Here is a 16,829-nt window from a genome sequence, read left to right on the forward strand (position 1 = left end):
ATTTTTTTATTTGCTTTGTATCCATCCCGTCTGATGTTTTTTTTTTTTTTTAACCCTTTCATGGAGTTTCTTCAGCTGTTCTTTTGTCTTCTTGGTGTAGTTCTATCCAGGAGTACTAACTCACCACTGACCAGATCGTCCAGATACATCTGTCTTTATACTACAACCACTGAGACATATGCACTGTCCTCAGATGTTCTCAGTTTCATTAATTGTTTGACTTTCGGCACTGATTTGGCACCTGTGTTGAATCAGATGAGTCACTTTGAAGGAGGTAAATACTATTGCATTTAGTTATTTTACATTATTTATTGTTAATTAATTGATATTACTTTGTAGAAATTAGGTTTCACCTTAACTTCTGAAAGAGATGAATACTTTTTTATATAATCACTGTACATGTGTGTTTGGCAGCTAGTCTGAACCACATTTGCAGACTTCTGTTAAACTGTAGGTCATCAGCTGCTGTTTCCCTTCATTCTGTTTACACAATAAACTACAATAATAGAGAACTCTAAAGGTCTTCCCCGAGAACACCAGTTGTTCTGATCTTCTTCCATGCTACGTTAATTAAAATACATTCTATTGAAGCCCTATTAGTGCCATCACGTGCACATGCAGTAACATGGTTTTAATCACATTCATAACATGGTAAAAACATGAAACATGAACAACCTGGTTGTCCGTATCCCTGTATACAAGCTCAGTACAGTTCAGTTAAAGTGTATTTATATAGAGCCAAAACATAACATCAATTATCTCAGAGACTTTCTACAGTAATCTAAGACTTTACAACAGAGAAACACAGAAGTCATGTGTTTTAGCAGCAGTTGATGCAGTAAAATCTGATCATAACCAGGACAAAGATGAGCAGATGAACACACTGTCATCCACATGTTGTTAGTCTGGAGCTCAGAATGCAGTGAAGAACTTGATTGATTTTGAGGTTTCAGAAACAGCAGCTAGTTTCAGGGAGCTGGTCAGATGAAGAAATGAGAGCTGATGTAAAGGTTTCTTTTTTTCCCCAAAGTGATACTGTTTTGCAATTTTCAGTTCCTCAGTTCTCACGACGCTGACCATCAAAAACTCAGCACACAGTAGTTAGTGTTATTTTGTTGATATAATACAATGTCACACAAAGAGTAAGAATGTGATTTCTATCAAAGGGGAACTCCTCCAGTTTTACACTCTGCAGATGGAAAACTGAATTTTAGCCACTTGAGTCAGCAGCAGTTTTGTCTGAAGATAAATCACTTTGAAAATGTAAAAATGTTGGTGGTTAACTGAAAAAGACGTTAACTTTCCTCTTATTGCTCCATCGGCTGCTTCGAGTAAACACAACGAAACCTCTGACTGAAGTGTTGGTGGTTGCAGTGCATTGTGGGTGATGTAGAGGATGAGTTTGACCAGAAGACTTCATGAAATAAAAACACATGTTGTAGGGCTGCAAAGCTAAACTAATGTAGTTTGGTTTAAAGTCACATGTTGGAATGTGCTGAATCACCAGCGCATTTAATCCATCTGAACTCTGAATATTAAACTGATTTTCACGCGTTTTTTATTTTTTTATATTTTTTTTGCTGCAACATCATACATGTAGCTATGATACAGGACAAATGGTTCGGCGTATTTTAATATTCATAGCGGGATTAACAGTAATAGAATATTCTGATATTAAGCTCGACTGTGGACAGGTATTTTGCAAACACTGTAAACACACACACACTAATACACACGTGGACAAAATTGTTGGTACCCCTCAGTTAAAGAAGGAAAAACCCACAATTCTCACTGAAATCACTTGAAACTCACAAAAGTAACAATAAATAAAAATTTATTGAAAATTAAATAATCAAAATCAGCCATCACTTTTGAATTGTTGATTAACATAATTATTTAAAAAAAACAAACTAATGAAATAGGGCTGGACAAAAATGATGGTACCCATAACTTAATATTTTGTTGCACAACCTTTTGAGGCAATCACTGCAATTAAACGATTTCTGTATTTGTCAATGAGCGTTCTGCAGCTGTCAACAGGTATTTTGGCCCACTCCTCATGAGCAAACAGCTCCAGTTGTCTCAGGTTTGATGGGTGTCTTCTCCAAATGGCATGTTTCAGCTCCTTCCACATATGTTCAATGGGATTCAGATCTGGGCTCATAGAAGGCCACTTTAGAATAGTCCAACGCTTTTCTCTCAGCCATTCTTGGGTGTTTTTGGCTGTGTGTTTTGGATGGTTGTCCTGTTGGAAGACCCATGACCTGCGACTGAGACCAAGCTTTCTGACACTAGGCAGCACATTTCTCTCCAGAATGCCTTGATAGTCTTCAGATTTCATCGTACCTTGCACACTTTCAAGACACCCTGTGCCAGATGCAGCAAAGCAGCCCCAAAACATTACTGAGCCTCCTCCATGTTTCACCGTAGGGACAGTGTTCTTTTCTTCGTATGCTTGGTTTTTGAGTCTATGAACATAGAGTTGATGTGCCTTACCAAAAAGCTCCAGTTTGGTCTCATCTGTCCAAAGGACATTCTCCCAGAAGCTTTGTGGCTTGTCAACATGCATTTTTGCAAATTCCAGTCTGGCTTTTTTATGAGTTTTTTTCAGCAGTGGTGTCCTCCTTGGTCGTCTCCCATGAAGTCCACTTTGACTCAAACAACGACGAATGGTGCGATCTGACACTGATGTACCTTGGCCTTGGAGTTCACCTTTAATTTCTTTGGAGGTTGCTCTGGGCTCTTTGGATACAATTCGAACGATCCGTCTCTTCAATTTGTCATCAATTTTCCTCTTGCGGCCACGTCCAGGGAGGTTGGCTACTGTCCCGTGGGTCTTGAACTTCTGAATAATATGAGCCACTGTTGTCACAGGAACTTCAAGCTGTTTAGAGATGGTCTTATAGCCTTTACCTTTAAGATGTTTGTCTATAATTTTTTTTCGGATGTCCTGGGACAATTCTCTCCTTCGCTTTCTGTTGTCCATGTTCAGTGTGGTACACACCTTTTCACCAAACAGCAGGGTGACTACTTGTCTCCCTTTAAATAGGCAGACTGACTGATTATGAGTTTGGAAACACCTGTGATGTCAATTAAATGACACACCTGAGTTAATCATGTCACTCTGGTCAAATAGTTTTCAATCTTTTATAGAGGTACCATCATTTTTGTCCAGGCCTGTTTCATTAGTTTGTTTTTTTAAATAATTATGTTAATCAACAATTCAAAAGTAATGGCTGTTTTTGATTATTTAATTTTCAATCAATTTTTATTTATTGTTACTTTTGTGAGTTTCAAGTGATTTCAGTGAGAATTGTGGGTTTTTCCTGCTTTAACTGAGGGGTACCAACAATTTTGTCCACGTGTGTATATGTTAGAGAAGCAGATAATGGCAGTAAAGCCAATTATTTTAATAATTTGAAGGGATTAAAGCCCGGGATCTTTCTGCATGGAGTTTGCATGTTCTCCCTGTGCATGCGTGGGTTTTCTCCGGGCACTCCGGCTTCCTCCCACAGTCCAAAAATATGCTGAGGTTAATTGGTTACTCTAAATTGTCCGTAGGTGTGAATGTGAGTGTGATTGTGTGTCTGTATATGTAGCCCTGTGACAGACTGGTGACCTGTCCAGGGTGTCTCCTGCCTTCGCTCGAGTCAGCTGGGATAGGCTCCAGCACCCCCCGCGACCCTAATGAGGATGAAGCAGTGTATAGAGAATGGATGGATGGATGGATATCAGAAAATGATTATACATATATATATATATATATATATATATATATATATATATATATATATATATATATAATATGGCATGCCGTTTAGGAAATTATATATATAATGAAAGTCGATATATATATAATGAAAGTTGATATATATATATATACAAGTCTAAAAAACTGATTCAAATGATCAAGTTAACACAATGAAGTAAAGAGTACTGGTCATCTGCAGCTATTTTCATAATTTCAAGGTAAATTTCTGATGTGTGATTTTCTAGCTTTGCAGATGTGGAAATCCAATGCACTGATTTCTTATACACAGATGCTTTTGGTGTTTTTTGTTGTAAAATAAAACAAGGCATTTATCACTGTTGGAAATTATTACAGGTATTATTTGTAACACTTTCTAACATTGTATGGACAAAGCAATAAATCAGTTAATGGATAAAATCATTTGTATTACAGATGCTATCAACAGCATGTCTTGTTCATTTTATTTAGTTGTCGGCCTTGGATGATGAGGTCCAGTTACCAGGAGCACTAGTCTGCAGCTTTACTGGTTCCGTCCTGCAGCTCCTCCACGCTGTCCTCCTCTCTACAGACCAAATCAAGTAAGATCTGTTTAGACTATGCAGACATCAACATGATCAGTATGTTATCTTTTGACCCATCCTAAAATCACAAAATAGAACATTTACTTTAAGTTAACTGTGTTTATGAAAATAGAAAATAATTACTGACAACTAGTACTTTTTGGTGCTTTTATGCAGGAAAAGGGAACCAGGAAGCTGCTGTGGATCCTCTGCAGTATCTGGAGAGGTCAGAGGAACGGTTCTTGGAACAGATCGGAAGACACCAAGACGTGACCTCTGCCATGCTCCAGAACATCCAGAAGATGAATGAAAGCCTTGGTTGCACTGATGGGACGCATGGTGTCGGTGCTGGAGCAACTGTCCCAGAATTAAACTGCATTGTTGACTATTGGCTTTTCTAGAAAATAAATCTTTTTTAGTACTTCACCTGTTTTGTATTTTACTCATGCACTTTGGGTGAATAAACAGAAATTTGTGATGAGAGATGCAAATTTTGTCTATAATCTACAGAGACTTTATTCAGTGTTCAGTGCACACTTTTGTTACACACATTTTGACAGATAAGCAGTTGTGCTTTTCAAGCAGATTTTAGTCAGAAACATCAGTAGCATATGTTGTTTTTTTTTTTTTTTACTGTTACACCAATCTAGGTAGATAAACTGCACTACTGCAGCAGATATATTATTGAAATGTGCTTCTATTATGTGTCTACATACACTGCTCACAAATAGTTATTCAACTTTTGGGTGAAATTGATGGAAAATATAAAAAGTGCATGCTGTAGTGATATATCATAAAAGCAGGGTATTTAACTAGAAACATGCAATAGTGATTTCCTCATCTCAAAAAAAATTATTGAATCAAAAGCTAACAACAGTGGAGGGTATGTCACAATAAAAATGTCTCAGTTTGGACAGAACAGCAGCCTTCAGCTGAAATCCAGTACAATTGTGTCCCACCAGTGGCGTGATCATGGATGTGTCCAGGCAGCAGCTGACCTCTGCCTCGTAATTAGCCTTAAGACCAGCAATAAAGATAAACATAGATATTATCATTATCATCAACATATGGTGCAGTTGTTTAACCTTTAAGCTATGTAGGGATGCAAATGTAGTTGAAGCTAAGTAGCTAAGCTAATGCTAACACGTTCAGTGTTCAGAATCAAAACATCTCTAAAAATTACCTGTTTTCTCAAACGTAGTCGCCGTTCCCTGTGACAACCATGAAGACAGATAGATAATCACAGAAGAGCTCATCTGAAGAGCAAATGTCCAATAAGGTTCCTGTTTTTGTTTGCCATGTCCTTCCAGGGCTCAGTAGGAAAAAGTCTGAATATATGGAATGAAACTTTGAATAGATGGAATCAAAATCTGAACATTCTATATTCCGACTTTCATTATATATATATCAAGTTTCATTATATATATATCAAGTTTCATTATATATATATCGACTTTCATTATATATATATCAAGTTTCATTACATATATATCGACTTTCATTATATATATAATTTCCTAAACGGCATGCCATATATATGTATATATATATATATATATATATATATATAATTTACAGTTTATCTGTGGATATCTTTATTTACAGTAGATATATTCAGCATTTTCTTTTGTTAGTCACATGTTTAATCTGATTCTTTTGGAACAGTATTTTTATTAAGGTTTTTTATCTTAAAAAACAAAACAAAACAAAACAAAACTGGACAAAGACTAACAAAAACAAAAACAGAACTGGGCATACAGAGGGCAGCAAAATACAATGTTGCATCACTAAAGCATCACAGATCAACAGGTTTTCAAGTCAAACTGAGTGGGCCACTGGGGGTATGTTGGAGTGTCCACCAGGCCGGGCAAGACGATCCAAGAATGGTTGCCATATGGTGTAAAATCTATTAAGATTGTCCATGACACTGTATCTGATTTTCTCCATGTGTAGTAAGCTAGTTAGTTCCATCAGCCATGCCTTGAACTGAGGCACAGTGTCCGATTTCCAGAGTCTTAAAATCAGTCTCTTAGAAATTATCATTCCATACATAATAGTGCTCTGCACTGAGAGGCTGTGCTTTTGTAAGGACAGAGAATATCCAAATAATGCTACCCGTGGGTCAGGGTTAAACACACAGTCATAGATTTCAGAAAACCACTTGAATATTTCACACCAAAAGTTATGCAGTTTTGGGCAAGTCCAAAAAAGGTGGGTTAGAGAACCATCAGCAGATCTGCACCGGTCACACAGAGAGGAGATCGTAGGATAAATTCTATTTAATTTAACTTTTGAGTAATATAGTCTGCATCACCTTAAATTGAATCAACTGGTGCCTAGCATTAATGGAACAGGAGCGTATTCTGCTGAGGCTCTCCTCCCAGACATCCTTATCATCAATCTGCAACCCCAACTCTTTCTTCCAGGCTGACCTCAAAGATTGCGTATTAAAGTTAACATGTTCATGAAATATTTTGACAAAGTTTTAGACCAAACCTTTGCGGGCATAGTTTCTGATTTTTAAATATCTAAAAAAGTATGTTGATGGGAGAGAGAACTTGTCTTTTAGCTGGGCAAAGGAGGCAAATTTTTTATTAATGTACAGGTCTTTTAAAGTGACTATGCCTTTTAACCTCCAGCTGTCAAAAGCTGCATCTGAAAGTGATGGAGGGAATGCATGATTGTGGTGAATGGAGGTGCCAGACAACTTACAATACTTTTTAATTTGTGACCAGATTCTGAAACAATTTGAAATTATCTGGTTGTTCACCTTTGTGCCTGTGGGCAAACTGGATGTTTAGAAAAGGAGTGGACGCGGTGAACTATTAATAATGCATTTCTTTTCAATTACAACCCAAGCTGGAATATCTGCTGAAACTTCCAGGTTATAATCTTCCTGCCAGTAAACAAGAGCCCTTAGATTTGCAGCCCAGTAATAATGTTGGAAACAAGGTAGCCCTAATCCTCCCATCTCTTTAGGTTTGTATAAGTGAGTTTTTGATATTCTATGGGCTTTAAAGCCCCAGATGTTTAATCTGATTCTTAATCATATTCTATATGAACGGTATGATCTGTGTACAATTTTTTCTCCTCTGATCATTTTGTTGACAGGGGGATTCATAAATTGAAATTAATGTCATAAATGATGAGTACTTTTGTGACTGGATACTGAGTTCAGCCACTAGAGGTCAGCCTTGTACAGTTTTAAAATATACCCGCCATATTAAAACAGGAGAAGCAGGAGGTCTGTACACTTCTGCTTTAATTTTTCACAGATTTTTTAGGGGCTTTGCTGGTTACAAATGCCAGATGTGTAGCCCTGGTACAAGATCATTGTTTTAAAAATTTTTAAAGTGTTGGTTTTCATACAGAAATACTCAAATACTCTTCTTTGCTATGTTTTACTGTCGTTTGTAGACAGTAACAGTTATTCTAGTATAATATTAAATATGCCGTTTAGAGGTATTTAATTTCTTACAATTAGAATAGTCCTCTTGTATCCTCCTGGATTGTAGAATGGATTCTATTCTATACTTTAGTTTTAGTTGGAAGAATTGATAAAAAGATAACACAATTACATTAAGCATTTAAATTCAGGGAGTTGTCAGCCTTCATACGCCAACTCTCAGAGCTTTGCACACAGTTTTGAAGACAACAGAACAAGGAAGTCGGAAAAAAATAGAATTATTTTGAGAGCAAAGGAACAGCATACAACAAACGGTGGTCATTTTGTGTGTTTTTAAGTGTGTTTTTGTTTCAAATTGTTCATCTTGTTAGTTCCTTTTGCTCATTTTCTGTCTCATTTTCTTAATGTTGCACCTGTTTAGGGTTTTTTTTGTTCAATTTTTGGACACTTTTGTGTCAAATTTTTGCCACTCCTGTCTCATTTTACATTTCTTTATTGTTGTTACAAGTTTGTGCTTCATCTTGGTCATTTTACATCTCTTTTTGGACACTTTGTGCTCAGTTTGTTTTGGATTTTTGTTTTGTTTTGTCTTCAAGGCTGTTTTTGGTCCCATTTTGGCCATTTTTGTCTCATTGTTATCATTTTATAGATTAGATTAGATTCAATTTTACTGTCATTGCACAGAGTACAAGTACTAAGACAGTAAATGTATTTTTTTTTTTTAAAAAAAGTCCATTGTGATGTCAGCCAGAAGAGCTAACAACTGTTAGCACATTCCATATTGTGAAGAAAAACATTTGGAGACTTGAGAAAGTCAGTTTAACACACAAACCTTGGAGATATTCCAGAGTTGTGGTCAAGTGTGAAACTTGTGAAGACATTATGAGCAAAGACTGTGACAGAAAAATGAAGCCTCCTCAGCCAGATAGGAAACATTCAGGTAAGACACAAGTCCAGACAAGGAGCTGCAACTCAGCTCTAAATATCAAAGTACAGACTGACATGTTAGATTGACGCTTTCACAACACTGACAAGCTAACATTTGCTCATTTTCTGCCATTATTGTCACCATTTTCTGCTTCATTTTACTCATTTTCTGCCTTTATTTTGACCATTTTCTGCTTCATTTTGCTTATTTTCTGCTTTTTTTCACCATGTTCTGCTTCATTTGGCTCATTTTCTGCCTTTATTTTGACCATTTTCTGCTTCATTTTACTCATTTTCTGCCTTTATTTTCACCATTTTCTGCTTCATTTTGCTCATTTTCTGCCTTTATTTTCACCATTTTCTGCTCCATCTTGCTCATTTGGTGTATTTTTCACTGTGTTTTTCTTGAAAATTGTTCATCTTGTTAGTTCTTTTGCCCATTTCACATGTCTGTTTTTCTATTCTGTGACTTATTGGCCGTTTCTGCTTCAGTTTTCATCTCTTTTTTCTTCTGTTTTGCTTATTTTATCTCTCATTTTAACAATTTTGCACCACTTTAATGTTGTTTTTCTTCAATTTTGGTCATTTTCCATCTTATTTGGATCATTTTGGACATTTCAGTGTGTTCAGGGGAAAAAAGTTGTATAAATCAGATTGTAAATGATATATGAACAAAGTTCTGTGTAAAAACCTTCAGAATATTGAATAAAATCAGTCAGGATAGTTTGGTGACTGAAGATTTCCCATTATTTTGTGTCTCATTTGTGTTATTATGTGTTTAATTTGGTCAGTTTGTGTCTTTCTGTCTGTCTTTAAACATTTTGCATCTTTTCATGTTATTTTGTGTTCCATTCTGTTCATTTTCTGCCTTAATTTTGAGCATTTTGTGATTGATTTTGCTCATTTTGTGTGTTTTTGACTTTGTTTTGTTTTGTTTAAAATTGTTCATCTTCTTAGTTGATTTTGCTGAATTTCTGTCTCATTTTCTTAATGTTGCACCTGTTTAGGGTTGTTTTTGTTCAATTTTTGGACATTTTTGTGTCTGATTTTTGCCACTCCTGTCTCATTTTGCATTTCTTTATTGTTGTTACAAGTTTGTGCTACATCTTGGTCACTTTACATCTCTTTATGGACACTTTGTGCACCAATTTGCGTTTTGGGTCTCACGCTGGGTCAAAAGGCTCAAGTGCGGGAAATGAACAATCAGATCTGTAAAAGCAATGCTTTTACTCCACCAAAACTCAAATTGAACTACAATTCTCAGGCGGAAAACTACAACAGGAAGTATCCACAAACGGAAGCGGTTGCAAACTCTCTCAGGGAATACTTTAGCGACTACTGACAAAACTAAAACAGCAATAAACTCAATTTATTTGGTGAAACATTTTTACACTTAAAAAAATTGAGCAAATTTTGAAGCTGTGAAATTGATTACATATAATTTAGGAATTTGAGTAAATATGATTAAAAATTCAAGTAGCTCTGTGCGACTACATTTAGTAGCATTACATAAAAAATGAAGTAGATAAATTAAAAGCCTAAGTTAATGTAACAGCAACCCTAAGTCAAAACCACTGAAAAGACTGAGTAAATACAATTGGAATGCTCAGTCAATATGACTGAAAATTAGGTTTTTATTTCACAAAACTAATGTGATCCGTGTACTAAATGTCTTAAATGAATTTCTATATTTGATATATACTATATTAACTATTTAACTGTATTTACTCTTTACTTGAATGACACCAAATAATATACAAAAACAATCACACATGTTAACAGTAAAACCACTGTAAATCTTTATTTGTTCAGAACTGACTACTGTAACACATGAAATAGCATCTATAGTCAACCTGGTTTGCTTTCCACATCACATGTAACAGTATCCACAGTATGAAAACAGTGCATTGAAAACTAATACGAGCCAGCAGCATCTAAAACATACGGAAGAGTATTAGGGCTACCCGTGAGAAAAAAATGAGAGGGGGTAGAATTTTTTTTTCAGCATGAATTTTGAGAAAAAAGTCGAAATGTCGAGAATAAAGTCAAAATATAATGTCGAGAATAAAGTTGAAATATAATGTCGAGAATAAAGTTGAAATATAATGTCGAGAATAAAGTTGAAATGTCGAGAATAAAGTCAAAATATAATGTCGAGAATAAAGTTGAAATAGGATGTCGAGAATAAAGTTGAAATGTCGAGAATAAAGTCAAAATATAATGTCGAGAATAAAGTTGAATTAGGATGTCAAGAATAAAGTCAAAATGTCGAGAATAAAGTGGAAATATAATGTCGAGAATAAAGTTGAAATAGGATGTCGAGAATAAAGTCAAAATGTCGAGAATAAAGTCAAAATATAATGTCGAGAATAAAGTTGAATTAGGATGTCGAGAATAAAGTCAACTTTTTGCAGGTCTGCAGCCAACTGCTCTCGCCTTTTGAAACTAACAACCAGCGCACTGCTTCTACAAAATGCCGTTCAGTCAGTTAGATGAACTAGTGAAATTATACTTCAGACTCGGCTTTAGTAATAAAGAAATACTTTCTCTTTTAGCCCACAGACATACTGTGGTGATAAGTGTTAGAACTTTGAAGAGACTTTTCCGAAAACTGCGACTGTTCCGAAGGATAAACCACACACGGTTGGAAGAGGTGGCCTCATTCGTGCAAGCTGAAATAGCGGGTAATGGACAAATGCAAGGCTCCCGATGGCTGCATCTGCGCGCAGTTCAGAGGGGATATGTTGTATCACAAGATACAATAAGACAGCTAATCAAGTTCTTTGATCCTGAAGGTGTGGAGCTCAGGCGGGCGCGCCGTTTGATAGATAGATAGATAGATAGATACTTTATTAATCTCCAAAGAGAAATTCACAAAATGTTACAACTGGGTTTCAAACCAGCACCACCCACACCACAAGCAACAGCTCAATGCGCTGAGCTATGAGAGACACAGCCATTATTGCAACAAAGGTCCCAACGTGCTGTGGAACATGGACTCGTATGATAAATTGAAGCCATATGGAATTGCCATTAATGGCTGTATTGACGGTTTTAGTCGCTATGTCGTATGGATGGAGGCATACAGAACAAACAATGACCCCAAAGTGATAGCCAATTACTTCATCACATCAATTTCTTCAAAGTTCTAACACTTATCACTACAGTATGTCTGTGGGCTAAAAGAGAAAGTATTTCTTTATTACTAAAGCCGAGTCTGAAGTATAATTTCACTAGTTCATCTAACTGACTGAACGGCATTTTGTAGAAGCAGTGCGCTGGTTGTTAGTCTCAAAAGGCGAGAGCAGTTGGCTGCAGACCTCCAAAAGGTTGACTTTATTCTCAACATCCTAATTCAACTTTATTCTCGACATTATATTTCGACTTTATTCTCGACATTGTATGTTGATTTTTTTCTCGACATTTCGACTTTATTCTCGACATCCTATTTCAACTTTATTCTCGACATTATATTTCCACTTTATTCTCGACATTTCCACTTTATTCTCGACATTTCAACTTTATTCTCGACATTTCAACTTTATTCTCGACATTATATTTTGACTTTATTCTCGACATTTCGACTTTTTTCTCAAAATTCATGCTGAAAAAAAAATTCTACCCCCTCTCATTTTTTTTTCTCATGGGTGGCCCTAATACTCTTCCGTAAAAACATGAGTAAAACACTCACTTACTGTTTCCAAAGTGCCAGTAAAAAAATGCTTTTGGTTCAGGAGCAACAGGCTGAAATGAGCTCTGCACATGGCAAAAATACATTAAGTGACATTTAGCATCAACAATAAGTACCTCTATTGCTAACTACCAGTTATTGCCCCATGGTGATAATAACTGGGCAGACCTATACCAGTTCAGATTAGCGTGACTTTGTTAGCACTGTAGCATTAATGATTTTCTTTTTTTCTTAATTAATCTGAAGATTTTAATGAACCCTTTTGACTCCAACACCTGCTGACTGGCGGGTTTGAAAGGCATGTTTTATGGTTTTAAAATAATTACCCAAATTACAGGCTGTAGCCTATCTCAGCTGACTTGGGTGAAGGCAGGGGACACCCTGGACAGGTCGCCAGTCTTCAAATACAAACAGTTTGAACTCATTATACTCTGTAAAAAACTAAAAATGTGATGTTCTGCAGAACAACCGTGAAGTCATTTGTAACTCAGCTGTGGCCAAAAGTCACATGACAACAAATTTGGGATTTTTGAGCGGAACTGTAAGCTGTTTTTATGCAGAACAGAGACACGTATGGAAACAAGTTAAAACATAAAACATCCACTCCAGGCTTCATGTTATGCCAGTATTGGTGGCACCTGTGGGTATTTGAGAAAATGTTGCACACGTTGATGATGTTGCACGTTTGTTTTTTTATACCAATGCCATACTACACACGGGGCATTTCTGAGTTCTCTCTCCTTCTAGCCATGGTTGTTCTGTTTCCATAGAGTTACAGGACTTTAGATTATAGTGAAAAATGAGCCCATGGTGACTAAAAATGTGACAGTACAAAAAAACAAATCTGAGAAACTGCTTGAGGTTCAGAAGGAGTAACTGAAGATCATTTTGTCTAAAATAACAATATATTGTGAAAAATATCCGGTATAAGTTGTCAAACGCTGAGGTGACATTTTCAAATGTTCTGTCTGACCTACTTCTAAATAACTTGAATGCACTTTCAGTCAACATTGAATCATCCTGTGGTTTGTGGTCTGTAATAGCCAATAATGAGTCTTTTGTTCTTGGTCCCACAGGGGGCAGATGGCATGATGAGTTAGTTTATGTTTCACAAAGCAGAGGAAAAGTAAGTACTGAATTTTTCTTCTTAGATTTCTTCTAATTTGAAATAGATTTTCACCATGTAGACCCGTGTCTCTGGGATACCAGAAGATAAATAAAGTCTGTCAATAAAGTGGCAGACTTTATTGGCAGAGAAAATAAACAGACGTATGTTTACTTTTTAACACTGAATTACAGCATCAGTCTTCTTATTTATTGCTACATCTGTACGCAAACAGCACTTTATGCGTTCCAGTGATGTTAATCTGCAGAGTATCTGTGTCAGCAGAGTTAACCACTGCTGCAGCGTCAGTCTGACACATGTTTAATATGAAAAACCCACAACTTCACGTTTGCCGAGTCACTGAATTCATACAAATGAATGAATCGGCAGATGCAAAAGTAATTCTAGCGATCTGTGATGAGTTTTGAAGTGAAATGCAGAGGAAATTTCTCAATCTATTACAAAAGAAAGAGTTTCACATCAGTTCAGTGAGGATGTTTGACTGATATTATGATGATGTAAATTCAACGTGCTCCTCTTTTATTTATTTAATATATATATTTGCTTTGTCATGTCCGCTTAGTTTGACGCCACTTCCGCCATGAACTATTAGTGCTCGGACCGTATGGTCATGCCACACGTGCTAGATGACTACTTAGCAACAAAACGCTTGTTTAATATTTAATATGGTTTAACTGTGGTTTCAATGGTTTTAACTCGAAGTGGATGCTGTACAGTAAGGTAAGGAACTACAAGGTGTGTCTTTGAATGTGTTCACCCACAGCTTTTGTGTGTGGTTTATGACATATTCATCTACCAAGAAGCATTCATTACCAGAACTGTCTGTCTGCAGACGTAGTTTGTTTCCAGCAGGCATGTTTGTGTTTCATACCGGCTTTCCTTTCAAACATGAAGGGAATGGCTTTGTCAGAAAACAAGAAGATGTTTGGTGACAAAATGGGGGCGGAGCCGTACTTTTTTTTTTTTTGCTCTGTTCAGTTTTGTTCATACCTTCAGGACACATCGAGGAGCGTTGTCCGTCAGGTGTGGTACGATACTCGTTCACAACACAACAACAATACCATACACAGTCTAGAAAAAAACTTTATGTTGGAGAATAAATACTAATTTAACATATAAATTCATAATCGCATATTATACACTGTCTATAATTTTTTTTCTATTAAATACAATTTTAAATTACATATTCATATTGTATATGATACACCATACACTGCATATTAAATCATTTTATACTTTATTTTCAATTTTAAAATATACATATATAATTGTACATTACACTGTCAATGAAATAATTTTATCTCATTTTCCATCAAATCCACTATAAATACATTTTCATAATGTATATTAAACACCATGTACTGTATATAAAAAGATTTTGTTGTTTTACAATAAATATAATTTTAAAATACAAATTTATCATTATGTATTATATACATTCACTGTCAGTAAAATATTTTTATATTGTTTTCAATTTTAAAGTACACATTTTCAATTGTATGTTACTGTCGATAAAACAATTTTGTATTTGATTTTCTATTTATACCATTTTAAAATACTAAGTTATATTTATATATTATATACCATGCACTGTCTGTAGAACATTTTTTTATTTTATTTTCTGTTAAATGCAATTTTAAAACACAAATTCCTCATCATATATTACATATTATAATATACACTGTAATTTAAATCTACAAATATATACACCCCCTGTCAATTGTACATTATATACCATACATAATGTTTTTCTATTTTATTTTCAGTTAAATGCCATTAAGATACTAATTCATAATAGTGTGTGTGTGTGTGTGTGTGTGTGTGTGTATGTTCATATTGTTAGGTATAATTGAATAAATATTATTTTAAATGTTTATTAGGCCTTTTTTTTACATACAAGATGCAGACAAACAAATGCAAAAATTGGTCAACATTAACAATATAAAAGGCAAAGTTAGTAAAATAGTTCCAAAAACAAATGAACCAACTAAACCAGAGCAGCAAAGCAAGAAATGAAATTAAAACTCTGACTGGCTGTAACCATGACAATGATGCTGCAGAAGCTTTTGGTTGCTTTCCATCTTATTCTAATTGTTGGTGCAGTGAGTAGAACTGGATGTTCCAGTTTTAGTAAAAACAACCACCGCCTGCAATGTGATCCAAACATTAGAGCATGTTAGGGAGGAGCCCTCATCACTGTTGGTTTCCTCTGGTCTAGTTACCATAGGTGTGACTCACAAGGTTCAAGTTCCATTTTAGGCCTTCAGCAGCCTGTGACACTAAAACGAAAGCAACAACAGAAAAAACAACAATCATACTAGTAAGTAAAAACCACAGCACAAAGCTCACTGCAGCAGAACTGAGAATCACAGGAATGTAAACCTCCCACAGTCTGTCTGAATGTGGGCTGAATACTGTTAAAGCTACACTGACTGCAGAGGCTCCAAACCAAATAAAGCGTTTCACTCATGTTTCTACTTTTATTTGAAACTGCATCTGAGCTGTGAAGTTCACTGTGAACGTCAGATATTACAGGAGATATTTACATATTAGAGCAGCTGGAAACAAATGAGGCAAGAAATGCAAAAGTATATTAAAGCTAAAAATAAAGATCCTATACAGACTGCTTTCACTTTCACATGAACATGATAGAAAAGACACTCAGCTGAAGGACACACACAGGTTGAAGATCCACTCTCAAACTTGTAGTTTTCTAGTTTTACAGATAAAGTAAAAGGAATGTGAGCATGAACCAGTAAACTCTGAATATTACACTGAAAAATGGTGACTGTCTGGATGATTAGAGAAAAGGTTATTAACTAATACTAGGCTACCAGCTGTCATATAGAGATTTTCCAAATCTGGCGTAAATGCAGGACAACACCAGTTTCCTGACATCTTTCTGCCTCCATCCTTTAAGTGGCGTCTTCAATTTTGCTTTAGTGTCTTATTTGTGAACTCCTCTTGCAATAAACTAAAATGATCCATGACTTTCCTCATAATGGTCCACAGATGATCCATCACTGCATTTAGCTGCAGAACTTCCAGAAGATCATCCTCACATATGTAAACAAACCGACATTCATGGATGAAAATGCAAGAATCCAAGGAGGAGGAGATCCTTACTGGAGTTTTAAAAATGTAGCTCCAAGCAGCAAATTTATGTTTCATTTTAATCTGACAAAAAATAAAATGAAATTAAACATAAAATGATTCATATAAAAACCAGGTTTTGTGTGAATCCTCGTTTTCCTGCTACATTAGAGGTGGAGAGAACAGAGTTGGTATGACTCATAGAGCCACAATAGGAACATTAATGGGAAACACAACAGGTGGAAATAAACTAGAATTATCCTTTAGGGACAGTG

General features: G+C 35.7%; 1 protein-coding gene across 1 annotated transcript in view; it reads left to right on the forward strand.

Moving 5' to 3' along the window:
• The window catches only part of LOC127534433 (tumor necrosis factor receptor superfamily member 14-like), a 219,590-nt gene that overhangs the window by 18,903 nt on the left and 183,858 nt on the right, over positions 1–16,829 (forward strand). The gene's annotated exons all lie outside the window — the stretch shown is intronic.

Source organism: Acanthochromis polyacanthus, chromosome 6 (genome assembly GCF_021347895.1).
Source record: "Acanthochromis polyacanthus isolate Apoly-LR-REF ecotype Palm Island chromosome 6, KAUST_Apoly_ChrSc, whole genome shotgun sequence".
Classification (NCBI taxonomy): domain Eukaryota; kingdom Metazoa; phylum Chordata; class Actinopteri; family Pomacentridae; genus Acanthochromis; species Acanthochromis polyacanthus.